The sequence below is a fragment of the Monodelphis domestica genome, chromosome 1 (genome assembly GCF_027887165.1).
Source record: "Monodelphis domestica isolate mMonDom1 chromosome 1, mMonDom1.pri, whole genome shotgun sequence".
In the NCBI taxonomy this organism is placed as follows: Eukaryota; Metazoa; Chordata; class Mammalia; order Didelphimorphia; family Didelphidae; genus Monodelphis; species Monodelphis domestica.
The window spans coordinates 20,456,125-20,483,424 of NC_077227.1; positions in this window are offsets into that span (position 1 = coordinate 20,456,125).

Below are 27,300 nucleotides of genomic sequence, written 5' to 3' on the forward strand. Positions count from 1 at the left end.
TCTGTCAGCCTGGTTAAAGTGATGGGGAGTATTCCAAGGGCTGACACGTGGAAGAAGAATTGGAAAGGTTTGTTTGGAAGTTTCAAGGAGTCAAATTTAAGTCAAGTTACAGGAAATCTTGCTAATAGTTAGAGATACGTGGAAGTAGGAAGGAAAGTAATTATTTCAGAAGAGGTTGGATGATTGACTATCATCACTGATGGAGATGGTATTCCTTTTCAAATCTGACTTGGATTAGATTAGAAAACATTATTGAATGTATTAGGCATCATGTTAAACCCTGGAGAGGAAACAGTAACAACAAAAGCACTTGGGCTCTTATTTTATATCATTCTGTGATTATGGACAGTATAGTTGAGCAGGTCTCCGCTTCATGGACACTGGGGAACTTGAGGTGAAGGTGAAGAAGAGTTCAGAATGGAGGTCTGCATCCCCAGGGACCAGACTGATCTCATACATGGTATCAGTGTGGTAGCTCCATCCAATTATGCATACATACAAGATTTTAGTTGGACAGAGAATGCTCTGTTCTACCAAGCAGACCCAAAGTGTGAGACCTTGACCAAAATGGCCTTAGAAAATGCAGTGAGGAACACAGAGAACCATCATGATTTAATTAAGACCATGAACACCTGACTAACCTTATTTCCTTTTTGTATAGGATTATTCAACTGATGAAAGGTGCCCATATAGTGAATAGAGAGTCAGACTGAGAGCCAGGAAGTCCAGGTTGCAAGTCCCATCTTTGGCACATACTATGACTCTGGGAAAGTCATTTAGCCTTTTGGCAAACTTGGCATTTCTCTAAATTTTTCTAAAATAAAATAAAACAAATTTAAAAAGATATTATGTAATGACCCATTGACTGGCATAGGTAGAAATAATTTGCCTGTCTTGACATTCCTGAAACCAATGAAATCCAGGCTCCAGTCCCTATCCCCTAAATTAATGGATAAGGGGGGTGCTCTCTCTCCCTCTCTCTCTGTCTGTGTCTCTCTCCCTCTCTTCTCTTCTGTCTTCCTCCTTCTCTCTCTTTCTACATATTAGATACATATAAATCTATATATACATGCACATATATCCTAATATGCTTTATATGTGTGTATATATATATATATAAAGTTTAACTAGATTTTCATTCCTACTTAATAGATGTTCTTGTTCTAATTTTCTTCTGAAAAAGATGGAGTGAAGTGACCCAAATTATGCTACAATTAGATGAAATTAGACCTGGTCATAACCCAAAAGTAGCTCAGTGAAAACTTGGCATGTCTGCAGTAGATTACCCCAGGGATTTGCGCTTGGTCCCATGTTGTTTAATAATTTCATCAGAGATTTGGAAAAAGGCAGCGATGGCATGCTTATCAAATTTTCAGATGAGACAAAGCCGGGAGAGAAAGGTAATATACCAGATGATCAATTCAGAATTCAAAAATATCTTGGCAATAACATGCTAACACATTGGGCTGAATCAAAGAAGGTGAAATTTAATAGGATAAATGGAAAAACATTTACTAAACACTTGCTCAATTCCAGGCTTTGGGTCAAAGCCTGAGGATAAAAGAAAGGCAAAAGCCACAGTTTCTACCTGAAGGAGGTCACATTCTAATTGAGGAGACAATATGCAAATAACTATATACATACATACAAGATATATGCAGTGTAAACAGTAAATCATCTCAGAAGAAAGATACTAGTTATGTGCATATAGGTATATGAGTGTGGGTGTTTGCATGTGTGTATGAATGCTGGGGAAGAGGCCCACTGGGGGACCATGGCTACTCAACTATTATTTTGTAAAAATTCTGGGAGTCTTACTGATTTATAAGCTAAATATGTGATATATCAGGCAAAACATACAAATTCATTTATGGGTTGAATTAATTGAGACACAGTTTCTAGGACTAAGGAAATGATGGTCCTACATACTTTGCTCCAATCAGACCAAATATGAAATACTGTGTGTACTTCTGGGTGTCATATTTTAGAGACGACTTTGGAAACTTGGAGCTTGTTCAAAGGCTGAAGACCAGAATAATAAGAGTATTTCAAATCTCACTATTTAAGTAGAGCTGTGATGTGGAATATTTTCTGCTAGGACCATGGTGGTGAACCTATGGCATGTGTACCAGAGGGGACACTCTGTGCGCATACACACCATCACCCCAGCACAAAGTTCACCAGAGTTTGTTTCTAGAAAGCCAGAGGGACATGGGGCCAGGCTGATCCCCTCCCCCTCTGCATGCACACCTGAGGACATTTCTCACATCACCTGCCCCTCTAAAACGTTTGCCATCACTGCCCCAGGAGAAGAATATCTGGAGATGGGGACCAAATGTGGTGGGTGAAAACAGTATATAAGACAATATGATGGTGGATTCCAGAAAAAGCTAGGAAAGGGAAGTCTCACCCTTACTCTCACGAAGGTCAGAGGGAAGATGGTCCTAGGAGATGGACAGGACCATGGGAAAAATGGACAAGGGATAGTGGGAAGACAGTAAATGGAGTCAAATTTTGCTCTTTCTACCTTTGCACCAGCTTTCATATTCAACCCCTTCTCTCCATTCATAGAGTTACCATTTTGGTTTAGGCCCTCATATTCTCTTGTCTAGATTATTGAAATAGTCTCCTAATTTGTCTCTTTACCCCACTCTAGTCTTATGCATTATTGCTAAAATAATGTCCTCTAAGTACAGACTGGGCCAAGTGAATCCCTTAAGATACCAACTCCAGCAGCTTCCTATTACTCTAGATTAAAATATAAACTCCTTTGTTTAAAAGTTAAATATTTTAACTTAAAAAATATTAATTGTATATTTTGTTTAGCTTTTAACATCCTATATAATCTTTGTCCAATTTCTATCCTCTATATTTTCAGCCTTATTGGATATTACTCCCCTCTCCTGCATTCTGCTTTCCAGACAAACTTATCTTCTTTTTGTTACTTACTGAGGAATCCATTTCTTTTTGTTTCTTTTTTTTTGCATGTGTGTGTGTGTGTTTGCTGAAAATTCCCCCTTCCACCTATAATCAACTCCATTCTTATGCTGACCTAATAGACTTTCTTTTTTATTTAATATACAGTTCAGGAAAAATTTTCTGCATGAAGACTTTTCTCTCTGTAATTGCTAGTGTCTTTCCTAAACTATCTTGTGTCTAACTACTTTGTATATAAGTATTTACAAACTTTATATTTATGTTGAATATATTTTATATTACTTGTGTCAACCACATTAGAATGTAAGCTCGTTGAAAGTATGGATTGTTTCATTCTACCTCTTTGTATATACAAGCCCTAACAGAATGTCCAATACAGAGTAGAATCAAAAATTCATTTTGATTGATTGACTGATTGATCTTGGGGAATGAGTACACCTTCCCAGAGAGAAAATTGTTTCTCCCTCTAGATGGAAGCATGCACCTGTTCACTTTTCCATCATCTTCCCCTCACCCAAGTGAAATATATTTATTCTGTATCTACTCCCCCTCCTCAGCTAGGTAGTCAAGATATAAAGCCAAGCTGTTCTCTAAATGATGAATTTTTCTAGCTGGAGGCTCTCAGGTATTGTGATTACATTAATACATTTTTTATCTAACATAAAATCCATAAAAGGAGAAAAGGATCATGTGTACCAATTATGTTGTCCCTAGGCTAAAAAGCAAGCTTAGTCAGGATGTGGCTAAATAAATCTCCAGAGACAAAGGTGGTAGAGAGAAGAGGGCCTTAACAGAGAGAAAAAAACCACACTCAAGCAACATTTCCTCCCCAAAAGAGGAGATAAGATAGTCCTTGAAAGGATCCTGATCTGCCCCTTTCCAGCAAGGACAATGTGGCTGAAAGGATCTATGACCAATCAGATAACTTTACTCTCCACAGTGACATGAATCTAACTAAGTACTGAATACTGAGCCCAAAGAACTTTAATAAAGATCTGTCGGATACGATGACCCACATATATTGTCTGCTCATTTGGCAGTTTTAATGAGAACTTCAAGATGTAAAGAAAGAAGACTTATTTAGGGCAGGCAGACATTTCAGCCCCATCAAAATACCCATTTCTCCTCTTTGGACAATATCTGTTCCAAGAGTAATAGAAAATGGCACTTGGTTTGATATTTCAAGGAAGACAAATGGCAGGGATAATTTCTGCATGAGTTTCTCTTCTTACATACATTTTGTTTAATTCAGCCAATTAAATATCTTCACATTAACGTCCTGGTGATTTTCCCAGTCTATAAGGAGAATCTGATGGCATACCAAGTCTTATTTTTCTCTCAACATTGAAGATGAGTAGAATAGGAATCCTAGAGTGAAGGGAAGACTTTGTCAAAGAAGGCTTCATTTGAATACCAGTGCTTTTCTAATCCTCAGATCGGAAAGATTTTCTAAGTCTAATAACAATGATCCAAGGCACTCCTTTCCATATTAAAGTATAGTCTGAATCCAAAATTCTAATATATTACCACAGTAAGAAGTCATATATTGATTTCTAGCTCTAATTAAAGGTTCTTTCATGTGACTCCCCCCTTCCTTGATCCATAGAACTTTGAATACTTTCTCCCCTCTCAAAGCACCCAAAATATCTACTTTTCTGTACATAGAATGAATCTCTCAGCCATCTTTCCCAGGAGGATGTGACCTCCTTGAGAGTAGGACTGGTTGTTCTTATGTCTTCATTTCCCTAACACTTAGCCCAGTGCATTACATATAGTAGGGGGGAAGGAATATGCATCTATAAGTTCCTACTATGTGCTAGGCACTGCACTAAGCCCTTTACCAATATTCTCTCATTTGACCCTCACAACAACTCTGAGACTCTAAAATTATTCTCACTTTATAATTAAGGAAACTGAGGCAAATAGAAGTTAAGTGACTTGCCTAGGGTCACATAGCTAATAAGTGTCTTGGGCCTCACTTAAACTTAGGGCTTTCTGGCTACAGGGTCAGTATACTTTCCACTGTACCATCTTACTACTGATAAAGTAGCACCTATGTGGTAGGAGCTTAATAAATGTTGTTAGACTGCATCATTGGATTTCATTAGATACACTATAGCAGGGTAGAAAGAGCCAGGGCTTTAGAGTCAAAAGACCTTTGGAGTGTGAATGTGGGTAAGCCATTTAATCTCTCCAGGTCACAGGTTTCCTGTCTGTGAATGCAGAAGTTTGACCACACAATCTTCAAGGCTCCATCCTGCTCTAAAATTCTATGAGGGTTTCTATACAGAAGCAAGAACACCCAAAAGAGTTTCATAAGTACTTCATAAATATTGATGTGATATAATGGAAGTCTCTCTCCATGGTCTGATATAAGAATATGAAATGAGAAAACCTATGCCTCTTTCTCAGTTTTCAGTTTTTTACTTTGGTTAAGGTCTTCCATGAGTAATTTGATAACTTGATATCCTGATATTTAAAACTAATCTTGAATTTTAAATCAAAATAGAGGTCTAAGAGAGCAAGGGATCAGAAGAATGAATGTCACAAAAATACATCCTTCATTGCAGACACCTTTCGCTTTGAAACCCTGTAGAAGCAGAGTAGACAGGGTGACAGGAGATGTTCTAAAAACAATGATGCTTAATTTAGTACTCTCTTCTCCTTTACTACCACTCTGTCACTACTTCTTTTTTTTTTAGTCAATTTGTAATAGAATATTATTCCTTAATTACAATAATCACATTATTTCCCTCCCTTCCCTCCCTCCATCCTTCCCATAGCCAACATGCAATTCCACTGAATATTACATGGGTTCTTGATCAGAAACTATTTCCATGTTATTGATGTTTGCATTAGGATGTTCATTTAGAGTCTACAACCCCAGCTATATCCCCTCGACCCATGTAATCAAGCAGTTGTTTTTCTTCTGTGTTTCTACCTCACAGTTCTTCCTCTGAATGTGGATAGTGTTCTTTCTCGTAAATCCTTCTGAGTTGTTCAGGATCACTGTATTGTCACTAATGGGGAAGTTCATTACATTCGATTGTACCACAGTGTATCAGTCTCTGTGTACAATGTCCTCCTGGTTCTGCTCTTTCACTCTGCTTTGATTCCTGGAGGTCTTTCCAGTCCCCATGGAATTCCTCCACTTTATTATTCCTTTCAGCACAATAGTATTCCATCACCAAAATATACCACAATTTGTTCAGCTATTCCCCAATGGAAGGGCATCCCCTCATTTTCCATTTTTTTTTTGCCACCACAAAGCGCAGCTATGAATATTCTTGCAACATGTCTTTTTTCTTATTATCTCTTTGGGGTACAAACCCAGAAGTGCTATGGCTGGATCAAAGGGCAGACAGTCTTTTATCGCCCTTTGGGCATAATTCCAAATTGCCCTTCAGAATGGTTGGATCAGTTCACAACTCCACCAACAATGCATTAATGTCCCAATTTTGCCACATCCTCTCTAGCATTCATTACTTTCTATTGCTGTCATGTTGGCCAATCTGCTAGGTGTGAAGTGATACCTCAGATTTGTTTTGATTTGTATCTCTCTGATTATAAGAGATTTAGAACACTTTCATGTACTTATTAATAGTTATTATTTCTTTAACTGAAAATTGCCTATTCATGTCCCTTGCCCATTTATCAATTGGAGAATGGCTTGATTTTTGGTACAATTGATTTAACTCTTTATAAATTTGAGTAATTAGACCTTTGTCAGATGTTTTTGTTATGAAGATTGTTTCCCAATTTGTTTCTTCCCTTCTAATTTTGGTTGCATTGGTTGTGTTTGTACAAAAACTTCTTAATTTGATGTAATCAAAATTATTTATTTTATATTTTGTGATTTTTCTAGCTCTTGCTTGGTTTAAAAATACTTCCTTTCCCAAAGGTCTGACATGTATACTATTCTGTGTTGACCTAATTTACTTATGGTTTCCTTCTTTATGTTCAAGTCATTCACCCATTCTGAGTTTATCTTGGTGTAGGGTGTGAGATGTTGATCCAAACCTAATCTCTCCTAAACTGTCTTTCAATTTTCCCAGCAGTTTTTATCCCAAAATCTTATCATCGACTGTCTTGCTGAGACCACTTACCCTAAGTCTATTCCACTGATCCTCCTTTCTGTCTCTTAGCCAGTACCATATTGTTTTGATAACCACTGCTTTATAGTATAGTTTGAGATCTGGTACAGCAAGACCACCTTCCTTGGAATTTTTTTCATAATTTCCCTTGATATCCTTGATCTTTTGTTCTTCCAAATGAACTTTGTTATGTTTTTTTTCTAATTCAGTAAAAAAAGTTTTTTTGGTAGTTCAATGGGTATTGCAGTAAATAAGTAAATAAATTTTGGTAGGATGGTCATTTTTATTATGTTAGCTTGTCCTGCCCATGAGAAGTTAATGTTTTTCCAATTGTTTAGATCTAGTTTTAATTGTGTGGAAAGTGTTTTGTAGTTGTGTTCATATAGTTCCTGTGTTTGTCTCGGCAGATAGATTCCTAAGTATTTTATATTGTCTAGGGTGATTTTAAATGGAATTTCTCTTTGTAATTCTTGCTTCTGAGATGTGTAGGAGATATATAGAAATACTGATGACCTATGTGGGTTTATTTTGTATCCTGAAACTTTGCAAAAGTTGTTGATTATTTCCACTAAGTTTTTAGTTGATTCTCTAGGATTCTTTAAGTAGACCATCATATCATCCACAAACAGTGATAGCTTCAATTCCTTTATCTTCTCTAATTGCTACTGCTAGTGTTTCTAGTACAATGTTAAATAATAGCAGTGATAATGGGAATCCTTGTTTCACTCCTAATGTTATTGGGAGTGCATTTAGTTTATCTCCATTGCAGATGATGTTGACTGACGGTTTTAGAAAAATACTGTTTATTATTTTTAGGAAAGACTCTTCTATTCCTATATTTTCTAGCATTTTCAGTATGAATGAGTGTTGTATTTTGTTAAAGGCTTTTTCTGCATCTATTGAGATAATCATGTGATTTTTGTTGGTTTGCTTGTTGATATGGTCAATTATGTGGATGTTATTCCTAATATTGAACCATCCTTTCATTCCTGGTATAAATCCTACCTGGTCATAGTGAATAACCCTTGTGATCACTTGCTGGAGTATTTTTGCTAGTATCCTACTTAATATTTTTGCATCTATATTCATTAAGGAGATTGGTCAGTAGTTTTCTTTCTCTGTGTTTGGCCTGCATGGCTTTGGGATCAGTACCATATTTGTGTCATAAAAGGAATTTGGTAGAACTCCTTCTTTGCTTATTCTGTCAAATAGTTTGTATAGAAGTAGAATTAGCTGTTCTTTGAATATTTGATAGAATACATTTATGAATCCATCTGGTCATGGGGATTTTTTCTTAGGGAGTTCTTTGATGGTGTAAATGCCAAAACTGTAAAGATAATTTTAGTGTTTAGACTTAAATTCTAAATAAGTAGTCACCATGGGAAATTCCCAAACATGAAAATACCCAAGTCAGCTGAGATTTATGGAGATTTTAATTAATAAAGAAAGAAGGAATTAAGGGAAGGAGAGAGAGAGAGAGAGAGAGAGAGAGAGAGAGAGAGAGAGAGAGAGAGAGAGAGAGAGAGAATTAATTTAAACTGCTCTGGCTCAGGCTGAGCCAAGCAGTAGAAAAAGGCCTAGGCCAAAATGGCCTAGGCCTGAGCCTAAGGGAGAGCGAGTTAGTTCTTCCACTCCAAACTGAAATTACTTTCCAAACTGAATTCAATTGTAACTGAATTCAATTGTCTCCTGACTTCTTACCCCTTCCTTTTAAAGAAATTTTCTCTTATGTCACCTCCCCTAAATTTTCACATCTACCAATCACAGTAGATGCTTTTTTCCCAAGAGTGTCCATTCTTAGTTTTCACCTTCTTTGGTTTTCACCTTCTCTGGTTAGATTAAATTTTCTGAGTACTTCACACCTCTTTGTTAAGCTTGCCTTTTGTATATTACTTGACCTTTTTAGGTACTAATTTAACCTTTACAGGTACTTAACACCTTTTTGTATTAGATCTAAAAATAGACCTAGCTTAATGTTCTAACTTTTCTATAAGGTATGAGTTGGGGACTTTCATTGTTCAATCAGAAGTTTACAACTTTATCTTCCCCTAAGGCACTGTCTGAGTAGGGTGGAGTAATTTTAAAAGTTTACAATGGCTTGTTCAATTTCTTTTTCTGATATGGGGTTCTTTAGGTCATCTATTTCTTCCTCTGTTAGTCTAGGCAATTTATATTTTTGTAAATATTCATCCATATCATCTAGATTGCCATATTTGTTTCCATATAATCGGACATAATAATTTTTAATGATTGCCTCAATTCCATCTTCACTAGAGGTGAGGTCTCCATTTTCATCTTGGATATTGTCAATTTGGTTTTCTTCTTTCTGTTTTTTTTTTATTAAACTGACCAGTACTTTGTCTATTTTATTTGTTTTTTCAAAGTGCCAGCTTCTAGTCTTATTTATTAAATCAATAGTTCTTTGACTTTCAATTTTATTAATTTCTCCTTTGATTTTTAGGATCTCTAATTTAGTCCTCATCTGAGGATTTTTAATTTGTTCACTTTCTAGTTTTTTTTAATTTGCATGACTAATTCATTGACCTCTGCCCTCCCTAATTTGTTAATATATGAACTCAAGGATATAAATTTCCCCCTGAGTACTGCTTTGGCTTCTTCCCATAGGTTTTGGAAGGATTGTCATTTTCTTCAATGAAATTAATTGTTTCTATGATTTGTTCTTTAACTAAATGATTTTGGAGAATTGCATTGCTTAATTTCCAATTAATTTTTGATTTGCCTCTCCCTGTACCCTTACTAATTATTATTTTCATTGCATTGTGGTCTGAATATGGTGCATTTATTATTTCTGCTCTTTTGCACTTGTTTGCGATATTTTGATGCATTAATACATGGTCAATCTTTGTGAATGTACCATGTGCTTCTGAAAAGAGGGTTTATTCCTTGTTGTCCCTATTTATTTTTCTCCGCATATCTACTAACTTCAATTTTTCTAAGATTTCATTCACTTCTATCACCGCTTTCTTTTTTTTTTTTGGTTTGATTCATCTAGTTCTGATAGAGGAAGGTTTAGGCCTCCCATTAGTATAATTTTTCTATCTATTTCATCCTTGAGCTCCACTAGTTTCTCCTTTAGAAATTTGGATGCTCGGCCATTTGATGTATACATGTTGAATACTGATATTTCTTCATTGTCTATACTGCTTTTTATTAGGATGTAATTACCTTCTCTATGTCTTTTGACTAGATCTATTTTTACTTTGGCCTTGTCAGATATCATGATTGTGACTCTCCGCCTTCTTTTTATCTGTTGATGCCCAATAGATTTGGCTCCATCCTCTTACTTTTACCCTATGTGTGTCTACCTTCCTTGTGTGTGTTTCTTGTAGACAGCATATGACAGGGTTTTGGTTTCTAATCCTCTCTGCTATTTGCTTGCATTTTATTGGTGGTTCATTCCATTAACATTCAGAGTTGTAATTACCAGCTGTATATTTCCAAGCATTTTGATTTCCACTCCTAGTCGTGCCCTTTCTTCTTTCACTATTTCCTTCTACACCAGTGTTTTGTTTTTAATCAGTCCCCAATTCCTACCCTTATTTTACTTCCCTTTCTATCCCTCCTTCTCATTTGCCTCTTATTTTCTTCACAGTCTTTTTAACTATGCCCAATCTCTCCCTCCCTTGTATTGCTTCCTTCCCCACCAGTCCATTTGTTAACCTTTCTACTTCCCTATAGGGTACAAATCAATTCTCTGCCCCAATGTATTTGATTGTTCTTCCCTCTTTGAGCCAATTTCAATGCACGTGAGAATTGAGTATTTCCTATCTCCAACCTCTTTACCCTTCCAGTATATTGATTTTCTCACCCCTCCCACCATTTCTTTGTGACATATAAATTTACCCCCTTTTGTTTCTTTTCCCATTTCTCTTAATATTAACCTCTTTTAGCTCTAGTTGTATATATATGCATATGCATATAGATATATTTATGCATAAATATATCTATATACATATTTATGTCTTGGCATTTCATCCTATACAGTTTGTCACTCTTCCCTCTAAGTATTCTTCTAGCTATCCAGATAATAATAACAATTTTTAAGAGTTGCCAATGTCCTCTTTTCTTATAGGGATACATATCATTGGGTCTCTTAAAAAAAGTTGTGTTTTTTGTTTGTTTTATTTTGTTTTTTTATCCCCTTTCTTATTTACCTTTTGTTGATTCTCTTGAGTTTTGTGTTTGAGCATCAAATTTTTGGTTCAGGTCTAGACTTTTCTTTACAAATGCTTAGAATTCTTCTATTTTGTTAAATGACCATACTTTCCCCTGTAAGAATATAGCCAATTTTTCTGGGTAGTTGATTCTTGGTTATAGACCTAGTTCCCTTGCATTCTGGAATATCATATTCCATGCATTTTGGTCCTTCATTGTAGATGTAGCCAGATCATGTGTTATCCTCACTGTAGTTCCTTGGTATCTGAATGACTTCTTCTTAGCAGCTTGTAGTATTTTTTCCTTGGTCTAATAGTTCTTGAATTTGGCTATAACATTCCTGGGTGTTGTCAGTTGGGTATTAAGTACAGGAGGTGATTTGTGGATTCTTTCCATCTCTACTTTTACCTCTTGTTCTAGAATATCAGGGCAGTTTTCTTGGATAATTTCCTGTAGGGTAATGTCCAGGATTTTTCTTTTGTCTCGGTCTTCCAGTAGACCAGTGATTCTTAAGTTGTCTCCTGGAACGATTTTCTAAATCCTCTGTTTTGTGAATGAGGGGCTTCATATTTTCATCATTATTTTCATTCTTTTGATTTTGTTTTATAGTTTCCTGCTGCCTTGTGAAGTTGCTTGTTTCTAATTTTGTATTCTGGTTTTTGAAGACTGGATTTCATCCTTGGTTTTTTGGTCATCCTTCTCCTTCTGGTCTGATTTTCTTTGTAGATCATCTTTCATTTTCTTTGCCTCATATTTCATCTTTGCCTCATTTTCAAGCTGATTAATTTTGGCTTTCAAGACACTATTTTTCTTGTTTTAGTTCAAGTGCTTCTGTTTCCAGATGACTTATCTTGCTTTTTAAGTTCTTTTCCTAGCTGTCTTCAGCCTCTCTTAATTGTGTTTTGAATTGTATTTTGAGTTCTTACAAAGCCTTTGTCCAATTCTCTGTAGTCTCTGTGTTTTTGTTTGGTGTTCCTTCATCCTTCTTTGTTACATTTGCTCTTTTTTCATTGCCTGGATAGAAGCTGTCAATTGTAATTTCTTTTTTCTTTTTCTGTTGTTTGCTCATACTTGACCCTTCTTCCCCCCCTCCCCTTAGTTGCCTGCACTCTTGCTCCTCTCATTATGTGTTGGATCTGAGCTTAGTTAGCAAATTTTTCAGAGCAGTCTGTGGGGGAGGGGTGTTGGAGCTTGAGCTTCCCTGCCCTCTGAATGCTTTGATGAGATTAATCTCAGCTGAGTTGAACTTGCAGAGCTGGATGTGCCCTGAGGCCAAAACCTTGAGAAGCCAGGGTGCGGGTGGGGGGTTGGGAGGTGGGGTGGGGTGCAATATGTAGTGTCTCCACTGCTGCAACTAGACTTCCCACTCTGCACTTCTCCAATTGCTTCCCCACTGCCTGTATTAGACGCTCTGAGCCTGGCACAGCTTTGCTTACAAGGTACTCCCTCTAGACCAGCACCCTTGCCTGCCCAGAGGTTCCAGTTCCTGCTGGATATATAAGTGGAGGAGGGGTCCTGGAACCTTCCACCTTCCTTCCCCTTAAACCCAAGTATTCTCAAGTTTAGGCTTTGGGGGTGGGGGCGTACCTTTTAAGTTGAGTCCAGCAGGAGGGTTCCTTTGCTCTGTCCTGTTGTTAGGTTTGATTTTCAGTCCCCTAAGAGCATTTATTTTGTAATGGGTAAGGAAGGATTTTCAGAGGTCTGAACTTTTGCTGCCTCTAAGCCGCCATCTTGACTGGAAAAAAATCTCTGTCATTACTTCTAAAATAGGAAGGGACTGAGAATTTCTTTTTAGTTTAGTTTAGTTTTTTTCTGTTTTCTATTTCACCATGACCAAAGAATTAATTCTCTAATATTATAGTAACAAGGATAAAACTAGCTGGACGAGTTGTCCTATCTATTTGCTCTGTGCTGTCCAATTCTTTCTACAAGAGTTTAGTCTCTTTTATGGGACTCAAAGGATTTTATTGTTCAGTCATGCCCAACTCTCCATGACCCCATTTGGGGTTGTCTGGCAAAGATATTAGAGAGGTTTGCTATTTCCTTCCCCAACTCATTGTACAGATGAGGAACTGGGCAAAAAATTGAGTGACTTGCCCAGTCACACAGCTAGTGTCTGAGGCCAGATTTGAAAGAAGGAAGATGATTCCAGTCCTTATCCTATTCACTATACCACTTAGCTGCCCAGTGATGTAACATTCATCAAACCAATCAAACATTGTTTGCTAGGCTCTGTCCTAGGTACTGAAGACAAAACCCAAAGTGATGTAGAACCCACCCTAAAGGAGATTACATCATCTAGAGAGATAGAAAGTGTTTACAGGTAAAATAAATCTAGGTGCAAAAAGATAGTTAAAGCCTCTATTAAATGCTCAGTAGGTGCCAGCCACTGTGCTACAGAAAACAGAGGATAAATAAAAATAAATGCAAAATGATTTAACTAATATTGGGGGTTTCAGGAAAATTCTCTAAAAGGGGGTGGCACTTAAACTTATTACCATGCTCAGTCAGGCTGTCCCTTGAGGATTAAGGGGCCAGATATACTGGACCTGGACTCCCTGAGGGACGATTCACTCTCTTCCCTTTGTAACATGGACTAGTTGGAGCAAACTCTTCCCTCCTGCCAACTAAACTTGCCCTAGGCACCAAAATTCTTATTGTCATCTGGTGGCCACCCTGATGGTGATGAAACTCTCAGTGTTTGGTTGGACTAATCCTCAGGTCACAGACACATATGCCATCGTCAGATCTATACTTTCAATTTGGATATAACACACCAGAGTTTAGGCTTTTGCTAGTCTCTGAGATCTCTGTATCATGTTACCATCACAATGAAAACTGGAGAAAGGTGTTAGTAAAAGGAGAGTAGGCTATGGGGACAATGAGACTAATTTGAGATGTAAAATGTGAATTTCTGTTCCTATGGTAACTTTTACAATTCTGTTATTACATAGAGCTGTAAATGTTGCTGCAAGATAAAATTCCTACTTAGTACTTGTAGTGGGAGAAAAAGTCTTGCCAGAAAGAAAAGTTATTTAGCAAACAATGAAGTCCAAGGATTTCTTGAGAAATCCCTAGACTTCCAGTGTGGAATTGTCTAGAAATAACCACATTGGGAGACAAGAAACCTGGGTCTAAGTGATTGGCTTATGGAGATATCTTGGGCAAATCCTTCTCTCTGCCTCAGTTTCTTCATCTTTAAAATGAGGACATTTAAAGAAATCCTAGGATTGCACCTTGAGAGCAGGATGAGACCTTAGAATCCATCCCTCTCATTTTGGAGATGAGGAAATTGAGGCTCAGAGAGAATAAGTTATTTTGCCAATGTCACACAACTAGTAAATGGCATTAGTAGAATCTGAACTCAGGTCCTCTGAACCCAGTCAGTTTTTTTTTTATTTTAATGAAATCTTCATGTTCTCACTTACCTCTAGCTTGCTTGTGATATCCACAATAACTGAAATAGATCCTGAAGGGCCATTTTCTAGTAGTAACTCCCCAAAGCAGTACTTTCAATAAACACTTATTAGATGTCTGCCATGCATTTGACCATTCTGGGTCCTGTTAAGGGTAAGTTTTAGTGTTAAGACCGAATATATTATTTAGTTGTGGCCAGGGATTTAAATTCTAAATTCCAATGAAATACTCAAGTCAGAATGAAATTTTATGGTGATTTATTTACAATAGAAGGAAGAAATTAAGAGTGAGGGAGAGAGGGAGAAAGGGGAAGATCTCTGCTTCAGCCTGGCCTGAGCCAGTGAGAGTTCAGAGGTCTCAGCCAAGGGACCTTCCCAGAAGATTAAATCGGGCTAATCTTCAAGCCATGAGGCCTCCTCCAAGATGAGGGGCCTCCTTGGTGGAGGCTGGTGCCTTCAGAAAGGTCAAGGGAAAGGAGAATCAGCCTTACCAGTCACCACATGGTCATTCAGGGAAGCAGGTTGAGGACCCATGCTCTACCAAGTCAAGTTTCACCGCCAAAGTCCACAAAAGCTCCTCTTACAGGAAGTGACATGAAATATGAAGGCAGTTCTTTACATCACTTCCTATGTCTCATGTGTGCCAAATTGTGGCTGAAACTTGGCTTAGGACAGCCCAGGGGGTCAGTCAGTTGTTTCTGATTTGTTGCTTGCTAGCTCATGTGGGTTATTGACCATCTTCCTCCACAGTTAATCCTTAAGTGGCAGTGTATCCATTCCTGGTTGCTAGAATTCTAAAGACTGAGCAGGGTGGAGTAAATGTAAAATACACAGTCCCTTTTCTAGGTATTGGGGAATTGTAGCTCTCTCAGAGGTGAGAGAAGCCACAAGGTAGGAAGATAGAGACAGGATAGAAGTTTTGATACCACGAGGGAAGTGACGGAGTCCTAGTAGAGATATGAGGTGTTCAGGATGAGTCTTTATTAATTATCAATGAGCCACAGCTAAGCTCTGATCAAAGGACCAATTCAGTAGGCTATTCCAGTCCTGAGATCCATTCCACGCAGGTCAGAGAGGTGAATAGAGAAAGATTAAAGATGGAGCTTGGCCAGAGGCCAAGCTCCTGCAAGGACAGCCATCAGGTAGCCTGAAAGAGAAGGAGCGCAGAGAGCAGAGAGCAGAGAGCAGAGGGCAGAGAGCAGAGAGCGGGAAGGCGGAGCCTGCTGGGCTAGATATAGTTTTTGATATGCAAATATACACAGTACATAGGGATGATTCTCATTGGTTAATGACAAGGCATAGGTGTGGTTTCTCTTAACCAGGTGAGAACAAAGAAACCTGTTTTCCCGCCTAACCTGGGAGAAGCTGGGGTCAAGGGTCATAGGCCTTCCCAGCCATGAGCACTACTGAGCATGCCCAAGACTGAGCATACTGTTTTCCCCTTGCCCATAGCCAGGAAGCGGTCTGCTACATCTCCCCCTTTTTGTTTTACACACAAATGAATAGTGTAATATCAAAATGTAGCAACATTACAGCATTAACAAATACAAACACTCTGGTGCATAATCATATTCTGATACAGAGATGAAAAACCTATCCTGATTGTATAACTTAGATATAACAATCAAGAGTGAACATCAGCATAAACTGATTCAGTGATCAATCTTAAAAATTCCCAAACTGATCTTTCTATCTGTCTGTCTGCATTTCAAGATCAATGCAACAGTCTTAGTAGATATAAAAATGTTAAGAAAATAATTTCCACGCTACTGATCCTGATCTAATGAGGTAGAACTCCATGGTTCACATGACAGGTGCAATAACCAAACATGCCACCATTCACAGTCTGGACTATCAGAAGTTGTCAGCCTTTTCAACAGTTAGCAAAATACTATCCCTGGAGATGAAGGATAAGTCCTTCCTTTCTCTCGTCCTGATACTGCATCTTGGGGATCTTTCTGTGCTCACTGCCAGATGCCTGCCACATTAAGAAACTGGTTGGTAGCTCGATGCCAGGACATCCAGCGACTGAGGGTGTCAGTACGCCATGTCTCTGCATTTCCCAACCTCAAACATCCATTTCACATGGAAAGTGTAATCGTGGCTGAGGCTGTCTGTTCCATAATGAAAGATTCATTATGATTCCCCTTACATGCAATCAGACATCACTCTCCAGTATGGTCATCTGAAAATTAACAATTGCTGTCATGTTCTCATGTTCACCGACTGTTAGGTGACTGTAATTCTAGAAATCTTTGCACCTTCATAATTCTGGATCAGAGCATTAACAGTACTTTCCTTGTACTTAAAAATTCTGGCCTTAATAGTGTAAAAGAAAAAAAATCAAGGTTGATCAATCAAGAGTGACTTTAAAAAGTGTCCTCTAAAAATATAAATACTGATCTCTATAAGATTCCTCTCCCTTTTCTTTTTGTTTGTGTGTTGGGAGAGATCCCTTCAAAGAAAAACATCCTCTCTTAACAATTCTGGAGGATCATGTTATCACATGTCAAATGATCTCAGAAAATTGATCCTGGGAACCTGATCCCAAAATTAATACAAGATTCTCTTGGCTCTTGGCTCACAGTCTATGTGGTATCTTTGAAACTGAGCCAATGTAAAATATCAGAACTTACATTCCCAATGATTTCCAATTCCTGATCTAAATAGATCAAAATTCGCCTTGTATATGAACATAATTTTGCACCATTACAGGCTTTGCAAAAACATCAATACATCAATCACAGTGCAATTTTTAACAAATACCAATATTCCCATCCATTTTACATTCTCAATTGTAGCTTAAATAACCATGATGGTGATAATGAAGTAATATTTCAAGTTCTGACTGCATATTCCTAATGTCTTCCTTATTTTAAATCTCTGCTTGTATAAATAAACCCATCAATATGGTAACCAAGCCTATACCATTATCAATATTTGCAAGATTCATTCCACCAAACCAATGTTTGGGTAAATAGAAGCTTAAGTTGTTTCCCATGTAGAAACAATTTCTACAGTTTCTTGTACCTACAGCATTTGACATAGCTTTTTCATTCCTAGTTGTCAGTGTATAATATTCAATGTGCTTTTTCTGCACGCTTATCTGTGCCTATTGTGTCATGTTTTCAATCCATACTCCAAAACAGTAAAACTTAGATTATACTTTGCCCTTGCTCCATGTTTTTGTGCAATAATAATTTTTTCCACCTAGGAGAGACAATGACTGCGCGTCCACAGAAATTGTCAAACCTAGAGCCCTCAGTTTTTCATGAGGTCTTACTTCCATATACCAGAACGTCTTCCAGTATATGAAAGGGAGGCCAATAGATCCCGAATCCAGCGGCCGTCTGAATTCTGGGATTGTTGTAGGAGAGCAAGACATTTTTCCTACTAAGATATTACCCACAAAGACAGGGTATCAGGAGTAATGGTTAACAATGGTATTAACACTCAACTACTGCTATGGTAGTCAGCCCTTAATGTAATGTCAGGAACATAATCTTTGCCTGGATGTCAATGATCTCTTACAATAACTCAGGTTCCTGATTAAAGATTTCCTAGTGTCTTTTTCCTGATCTCTCATTCTTTCTTGAGAGTAACATCAGTGTCATCTGTCCATTAACCTGTCTGTGCAGCATTTTCTGCTTAGCACCTCATTTTTGATGTCAGAAATATCAGATCTATCCTATGGATGAGAGTTTTCTATCTCCTACTCTTTGGAGAGTCCTACCAAGGTCTATACCCTTGTTGATAACAGCATCTCTTACAATACAAGTGGTAGCTTTACAATGCATACAATTCATAATGCATACAGAATTCCCTTTGACAGTATCATATACAAAATACAAGGTATGCTTTGGTAGCTAGACAATTTGTAGCTATTTCATCTCAATCCCATCGCAAAGTCTTTGGAATGTGGGATGTATCTGGTGTCTTGTACAGACACAAGTGTGATTTTGTCCTTCTGAGTTAGCATACTTGATGTTGCTCTGGGTACCCCATCTCAATGGATGTCAGCATGACAAGTGTCCGTCAGTGGCCTAATAGCCCATGTCTCTAATAGTGTAATGTCATTGTTCTAGAGTGATATTAGTCACCAAAGAAGTGTCCTTCCAGCGAGTCTGGATTGTGGCTGGCATGTAGGTAGCTGATGCCATCACCTTCCGTCTGCTTCTCTTCCTGGTCTGTATCAGCTGGTATGAAGCATGACGTGGGAGACCAGATGTTTTCATTATCTGTGAACATATAAACAAGACCTCGACCCAACATTATCATCCCTTTGGGTCCCTTACAGTCTTAATATCTTGATGATTTTTAACCCAATTCAGGTATCTCACACAATGTGATCTCTATCATTACATTCAATATTGATTGTTACAAAGCTTTAACTTATATTCTTTCTGGGGTGTAGAAAAGATAGATGATTAGTGATACCATATCCACCTCTTTCCTTATGAAAGTGGAAATGTCACAGCTTAACAAAATTGACTTCTAGATAAGTCTGATTCTAGCAAAAACATATTGTTCGCAAATATAATGTACCCTTTAAGACCATAATCATCATTACATTTTGGATAGTAATACCCTTTTTGTGCTACAAGTGGACAGCATTCCTTACACTGTCATAATATTCCCAATTATACCCTTTTGATATTTGATCACATTCGGCTAACATGGAACAATTCCAATAAAATGATTTCAAGTTACACATTGTACCAGTACCATTCAAAATTTTCAGGCATGTAATAGTTAGATCTTTTACCAAATACCCATATATTCCTAGAACAGAATATCTGTTAGTGACTCAATGATACTCTTCTGCATGTACATTGTTTCTCATACAATTGCATGTGTGTGCGTAGTGTGTTAAACCTGCCTATAGAGCAGTCTTTACAGTCCATGTGCTGCTTTTCTGGTGTCCTGTGCCAGACACCTCTGCCTTCTGACCTTCTTCCGGGCAGATTGTCTTGCCATCAGATGCTCTTGATCATCTTCCATGGACTTCATGTATCTGAGAAAATAAACAGAAAACCTCGACCCCAAATGAAAGCCTCATTGGGTCTTAGAAAGTTAGAAAGTGACAGAACATATATACCTTCAGTTTTTGAACCTTGGGGCTCATGAATTCCTTTGAGCTCTTTGTACCATAGCTTGCATGTAAGCCATGAGCTATGCCATTTAGCCTTTGCATTGCTGTTAAAAGCCCTGCTATTCCAAGCTGTTTGGAATATACAGTAGTGCACAGTTATTTATAAAATCTGCAATCACTTTGCTCACTTCTTCATTTGAGCTTGAACCCATAAACCAGGAGAGTAAGTATCTCCCATCACTTTTCACAGTTCAACCTTTGTGCCAGGAGCATACTGAAATGCATCCTTTGCTCCAAAATATACAGTGGATATTTATCAGGGGTGAAATTAATCCACAACAGTTTGCATTGATAAGCGATATCACCTGCTTGTTCAGGATATAGATGTACCATAGATCTGGCCCTCTGCTAGAGCAGAGAATGCCAGCAGCTGTTTGTTCAAAACAGCATGTATAGATGCTTAAATATTTGCTTTTTCAAATCCATAATCATAAAAATATCATTCTATAAATTACTTATGAATTGACCCATGTGTGCTGGGAACTTAAGTCTTTGTCTGCCTGCACACAATTTTTGCTTTTTGAAAAAATTTCCACCTTGTGCAGTTATTAAAATTATAGTATTGTCCTATGCTAGAAAAATGTGCACAGAATTATCAAACAATTGCATAGAAGTTGTTATTTCTGAACTACTTCCCTTAGCTTCATACTGTGACTAAAATCATTACTTTCATCTGCTAAATCTGCAAATCTTCACTGCAGAAGTAATTCAAATTATGCCAGTAACCTTTGAATTTGCATTATTATCATAGGTCTCTTTTCAATATCATGATCAGCTTCAATATCTGCAATTTTAATACATGATAGTATTGCCTCTTTCAAATCCTTAATAAATCACTGTACTGAGTAACAGAGTTCCTGATAACCTTAATAATTAACCACTGGTAAACAGATTGAATCCTTCTAACCATGCTTTTACTCTGCTGAGCATGTGTCTTAATTTTCCATAGTAAAAGCTATTCTAGTTATAAATCATTTGCTTTCTGGATACAGGTATGTTAATATGCCCAGTAAAAAGTTTCTGAACTGCATACAGGCTGTTTGAATAAGCTCTGCTCAAGATTCATCCTGTTGCTTTATGTCCTGTTTAGAAAAGTGTTAATAATTCCTCCATAGTTAAAATTAGAAAGCTTTAGAAATTCCTTTAAATCATATTTCAATTCATGCTTATTATATCTTAGTATTAAATTTCTTCTTCTAGCCAATTACAGCCTTAGTGATACAACTTGCAACCTCAGTTGCTCTGATGCTTTCTTCCACGTGGCTCAAGCCACGTGGCCGATAGAGAAAAAAAATTCAAGCTGCTTCAGATCTAAGCCCAAACCTTAAAAGTTTTCTGTTTGCACTTTAATTACCTCGTGATTTATACCAAAATTTCTCTACTGATAAAACATTTCTAGTCCTGATATTCTGTGGCATATAACAAAAGTCAGAGAAAGATTTTTAATTCTCCTTTTTTAACTTCCTTTATCAAAAAATATAAGCAGACATTCCTTTATAATGTTGCCTACAGCCAACCTAAATTAAAATTCAAATTCCCAAATCTTACTTTACTGTATTTGCAATCGCCCAGGTAAAGCCTGCCTTTACCTGGCTGGACCTCAAACAAAAGAGTTCCTAGGAGCTTTTTCACATGCTAAATGAGTTCGGAGGCTTGCTTGTTTAAAAAAAATCTTCTGCCTTTGGTTACAGAATGGCAATATCTTTTTACAACTTAGGCTGTTCCGAATTTAACCTAATTCAGGATTATTACCTTGATTCCTTAATTGTGCTGAGACCTACGGTTTTATTAGAAAAATTTTTTGTTTTTTTATCCGTTTTTTCCAAGTAATTCTGATCTTTTAAATGCCCCGCTTTCAGTTAAAGCAACCATTTCCTGATAGGCCTTTCAAATGCATCTGAGTCCGACCTCTCCTGAAAAGGCACAGGGAGTTTCTTGTAAAGATTAGCTTGCAGAACTTTTGAAATAAGAAGTGCTTAAGAAAGAACTCCTTAGCATTCTGCAGCAGTTTCTGCCTTGGGTCTTCACTAGGCTTTTCCGCTTTTGCGTATGAATAGCAGGTAAATTTGACTTTGCTTTCCTGATGAAATTTTAACTCCTGCTTTTTCTTTTCCCAGTTGCTTCGTTTGAAATTCACTATGCTCTAGCAACTGTTTATTTCAGACTGAGATTTTTCAAGTTCTCAATCGCCCCTAGTGAGGGTTTCCCTGGGTCAAATGTCCTTTTTCTTCCCCTCCCCCTCAGACCACTCCTCAGGTGTTTCTTAACCTCCAGAGATCCAGGTCCGAGAGAGGAGGCCTCCGACTAGCAGACCCAGGTGGGGGAGGGAAACTGCACCTCCCTGACAGAGATAGTTTAAGAATCCCTCTCTGACCGATCGTGTGCTTCCCTCATCCTGATTCGGTCTCAGGCAATTAAGCTCTTGAGACTTCCATTTCTCCCCCATCAAGCTACGACATTAGGAGTCGAGCAGGGTTCAGAGGGGAGACCCACCTCAAGCAGAGGAGGACTTACCGTCCTTGGCCAGAGGATCGGCAACCTTCCTGGACTTCCGGCACCCGCCTACTATTAGCCTCGTGTCCTCGAACGCGTTCTCCCATTCGCTGTGTGAAATAAAAGAGTGGAATGCCACGAGAAAGTTGGGCGCCATTTGTAGCTCTCTCAGAGGTGAGAGAAGCCACAAGGTAGGAAGATAGAGACAGGATAGAAGTTTTGATACCACGAGGGAAGTGACGGAGTCCTAGTAGAGATATGAGGTGTTCAGGATGAGTCTTTATTAATTATCAATGAGCCACAGCTAAGCTCTGATCAAAGGACCAATTCAGTAGGCTATTCCAGTCCTGAGATCCATTCCACGCAGGTCAGAGAGGTGAATAGAGAAAGATTAAAGATGGAGCTTGGCCAGAGGCCAAGCTCCTGCAAGGACAGCCATCAGGTAGCCTGAAAGAGAAGGAGCGCAGAGAGCAGAGAGCAGAGAGCAGAGGGCAGAGAGCAGAGAGCGGGAAGGCGGAGCCTGCTGGGCTAGATATAGTTTTTGATATGCAAATATACACAGTACATAGGGATGATTCTCATTGGTTAATGACAAGGCATAGGTGTGGTTTCTCTTAACCAGGTGAGAACAAAGAAACCTGTTTTCCCGCCTAACCTGGGAGAAGCTGGGGTCAAGGGTCATAGGCCTTCCCAGCCATGAGCACTACTGAGCATGCCCAAGACTGAGCATACTGTTTTCCCCTTGCCCATAGCCAGGAAGCGGTCTGCTACAGGAATCAAAGGAGAAAATAAATATTTTCTTGCCCTCAAGATGTTTATTGTCTATTCAGAAGATACAGCTCATATACAGATAAGTAAAAGCAGAATAATACAAACTAATATTAGAAAAGGAGAATGAGCATCAATAATTAGGAGTCACAAGAAAGTCCTTTTGTAGGAGCTTACTTTGAAGAGCCTAAGGAATAGAAGTGTATTTATGACCTTTGGACTGGAAAGGACACAACAAAAATGGCAAATATATAACTGCCAACCACTATAGGTAAAGCAATAATGATAATATTGTGTGTCCTTGATTCAATTTAAATTAAGATTCTACTGCATGCCAAGCACTGGAAATGTGAAGACAAAAATGAAACAATTCCCCTCAAGCTTACATCGTATTGGACAGAGGAGAACAGCATGTAAAGTAAATTAGATGTAGATAGGTAACTGATTTTATTCTTCCAGAGTAAAGCTGGATGACAACATCTTTCCCTAAAAGTTCTAATCCCTGGAGAGATCAAGGTGATTCTTCTCTAATATTATTAGTTCAAACCCTGATTTTGATAAGTCTCTCTAATGATGACCACCAATGGTTAGTGCTCAAGTAATGAACATTAACTTTTACAAGGAAATATTTACTGCCAGCATAAAACAAGAAGAAATGTGCAAATGTTTCCCCTTAACACTTAAGTGTACATTCTTCCCTACCTCCCCTTAGTCCAAGTGGAGAATACCTCAGAAATTAAAGCAGTTTCTAAATTGCACCTGCCTCCACAAACTCACTTCCAAAGGAGTCAATGTATAATAATAAACAATAATAAGTAAAATAATAAAATTGGAAAATCTTAAATCATTGGATAATAGTAATAATAATGACAGATATTTTTTTGTAGTTCAAGGTTTTCAGAATAATATATATATATATATATATATATATATATATGTTAGTTCATTTGAACCTCACAACAACCCTGTGAGGTTTGTGCTATCATTATCCCCATGTTAAACATGAGTAAACTGAGGCTCAGAGAGGATAAATGACTAGCCTTGCCAGCATGAATCAGGAGATGAACTCAAATTTTCCTCATCTCAAGTCCATCATTCTATCTATTATATTAACTATATGTCTACCAGTCAGTCCTTTCCTTTTGGCTGCCTTCAGTGTATGCTGGATCAAACAACTCCCAAGGCCATAGATACTTTCAATATTTTTTCACTAAAAGCAAAACTAGGCACAACATAAGGAAAGCTAGGTGGTACAATGGATAGATGTTGGGTCTGGATCCAGGAAAACTTATCTTCCTGAGTTCAAATCTGTCCTCAGACAATTCCTAGCTCTATGACCCTGGGCAAGTCATTTAACCCTATTTGCATCAGTTCCTCATGTATAAAATAATCCGGAGAAGAAAACGGCAAACATTCCAATATATCTTCCAAAAAAATCCCAAATGAGGTTGTAGAATATTGCACACTAATGAAAAACAACTCAATGACAACACAAATAGAGGATCAGAGCCATGTGCTTTCACCCTGCTCTAAAGTTTTCTGTATTATTTGCTTCTAAACTCAAGTGCAACTAGGAAGGAATGAGGCAGAGTAAGAAGATTCACTTTGGCTGGTTTGTGCCTTTTCAAAGTACCCCAGTTCTGGCTCTGTAACCAATAAATAGTCTGTTTCTTGGCCAGATGGTTAGCAGACCAGAACCAGTAACAGAATGCCTTTAGATGCACCAGTGCTCCACACTGGGGAGTGGGCATATCATAAACCTGGCTCCTTTGCCCCTCCCATGTGGAGTTTCCATCAGCTGAGTGTTTTGAGCATGCTTACCGCCCCCTCTCCTTATATACATAGTAATTCCTTGGAATAGCAATGCTTCCAACACAGACCCCACAATGTCCTGGGAAGCAATTCTTGTAAAGATGCAGCCCAGCACCTGCTCCTGAAGATGCTGAAGTTAAGACTATTAAAGACCCAGAAATGAATATTCTCATCACCAAAGGCCTTGGCACTGTCAAATGACTCAATATCAGAAATCAATATGATCTTATCAATGTAAATGATGATCTTATCAATGTAAATGATATTAGAAAAAGACATTATCAATTATTTAGCTGATGTGCCCTAAGAATCTTGTAATGTTTCCATCTAACTTGTAGTTGAAATCTTCTCTAAGAATCTTGTAATGTTTCCATCTAACTTGTAGTTGAAATCTTCTATATGAGTTCTCTCCTACAATAGAATGGGAGTTCCTTGAGTCTCAAGGACTAAATACTATGAGCAAGTAAGTGAGTTACAAGGAGAAATAAATAACAAATCTACAATAGTTGGAAAAATCAATGTGATGTTTTCAAAGCTAATCAAAAATTAAAGAGGAAAGAAGTTAAGGATCTGAATAAAGTCTTAGGAAAATCAGATATGTAAACTTCTGGTGATTATTAAAAGGAAATATAAAGGAATATACATATTACTAGCACTATCTGTTATGTACACATAACATAATAATACTATGTTAAATACTATATATATATATCATTTACATACTATGTCATTTGGTACATACATATTAAGTATTAATATTAATTTGTGTCTATCATATCTTCCAGCATAATATGGTTCCCTGTTTCCTTTTTATCTCTTTTAATCAAGTCTATTTTTGCATTTTTCTTGAGAACTTAATTACTATCTCTTTTTGTACTTCAGCTGAAGCATAGATTTTTACTTCAGCTCTTTACTTAAACTCTATGTGAATCTTTATGTTTCAAATGTGTTTCTTGTAAATAACATATTGTTAGATTCTGCTTTCCCATTATTGATTAAAGAAAGGATAATTTGATGCTTCCTTTCCAACAATCTGTTCAGACTCTCAGTGTCTAATAACTTGCTTATTAAATCAGCTTCTCTTCCTTATTCGAGTCCTAAGAAAATGGGCTACAGAACAAGTTAAATCTTATTAGCAGTGGGAAGGGAAAGGAAGGAAATAAGTAAATATGTATTAAGTGCCTACTATGTAGAAGGTTTTATGCTAAGAGGGTTATTAGTATTATCATATTTGATCCTCACAACAATCCTGGGAGATTATTCCCATTTTATAGGGTTGGTCTAACATCAAGAACACGAGATAGGTGACAGGCAGTCCCATTGTCCATTATTCTGGTCACAATCAGCTGGATTATTGTGTTCAGTTTTGGGTGCCCCATTTGAAGAATGACAAAGTAAGCTGGAGAACATCTAGGCCAGTGATGGAGAAACTTTTAGAGAGGCAAGTCATGTGAGAAATGTCCTCAGGCACCTGTGGAGAGAGGGAGGGGAGAATCCTGGCCCTGTGTTGCAGAGAGCCCATCTGGCTCTCTAGTAGCAAACTCTGGCAAACTCTGGGCTGGGGTGACAGTGTGTGTATCCACAGAGAGGGTTCTGAGTGTCCCCAGCACACATGCCATAGGTTTACCACCATGGATCTAAATCATAGAATCCTGGAGAATGAAGGGGCTCAAGATTATGCCCTGAGGATGAGCTAAAGAAACTGAGGATGTATAGTCTGAGGAAGAAAAGGCTTAGGAGAACATTATGATTTTCTTTACATAATGAAAGGGATGTCACTTGGAAGAGGGAGGATATTTGTTCTATTTGGCATTAGAAAGAAGAACTAAGAGTAATGGAGAGAAAATACAAAGAGGAATATTTAGGCTTGTTGCAAGAAAAAATCTTGCCTAAAAATGAGTTATCCAGAAATAAAATAGGCTACCCCTTGAAATGATGAGTTCTCTCACGCTGAAGGACTTAAGTTCAAATATATTTTATTTCCCTAGATACATGTAATAATAATTTTCAACATATATTTTCCAAAATTATGAGATCCAAACTGTCTTCTTCCCTCCCTTCCCTCCCCCCACTCAGAGATGGTAAGCAGTTTGATCTGGGTCATACATGTATTATCATACAAAACACACTTCCATATTGTTGTACAAACACACCTAAACTTCTGTATTGTTGTACAAACACACTTAAACAAACTTCAAGTCCCAAAGTAAAACTGTAAATACAGTGATGTGAAAGATAATCTGCTTTGATCCACATCTTGGAGGTCTTTAAGCAGGAACTTCAAAGAAATTTCAAGGGAACTTAAAAGTCATTGAGTCTAATCCTCTCATTTTACAAATGAAGAAACTGAGGGGCAGAGAGTTTAAGTTGTCGTCTGCCAAGATCACACAAATAGTACAGTCAGATTCTGATTAGTGCAAATAATGAATCCCCTGAAATTATCACACATATT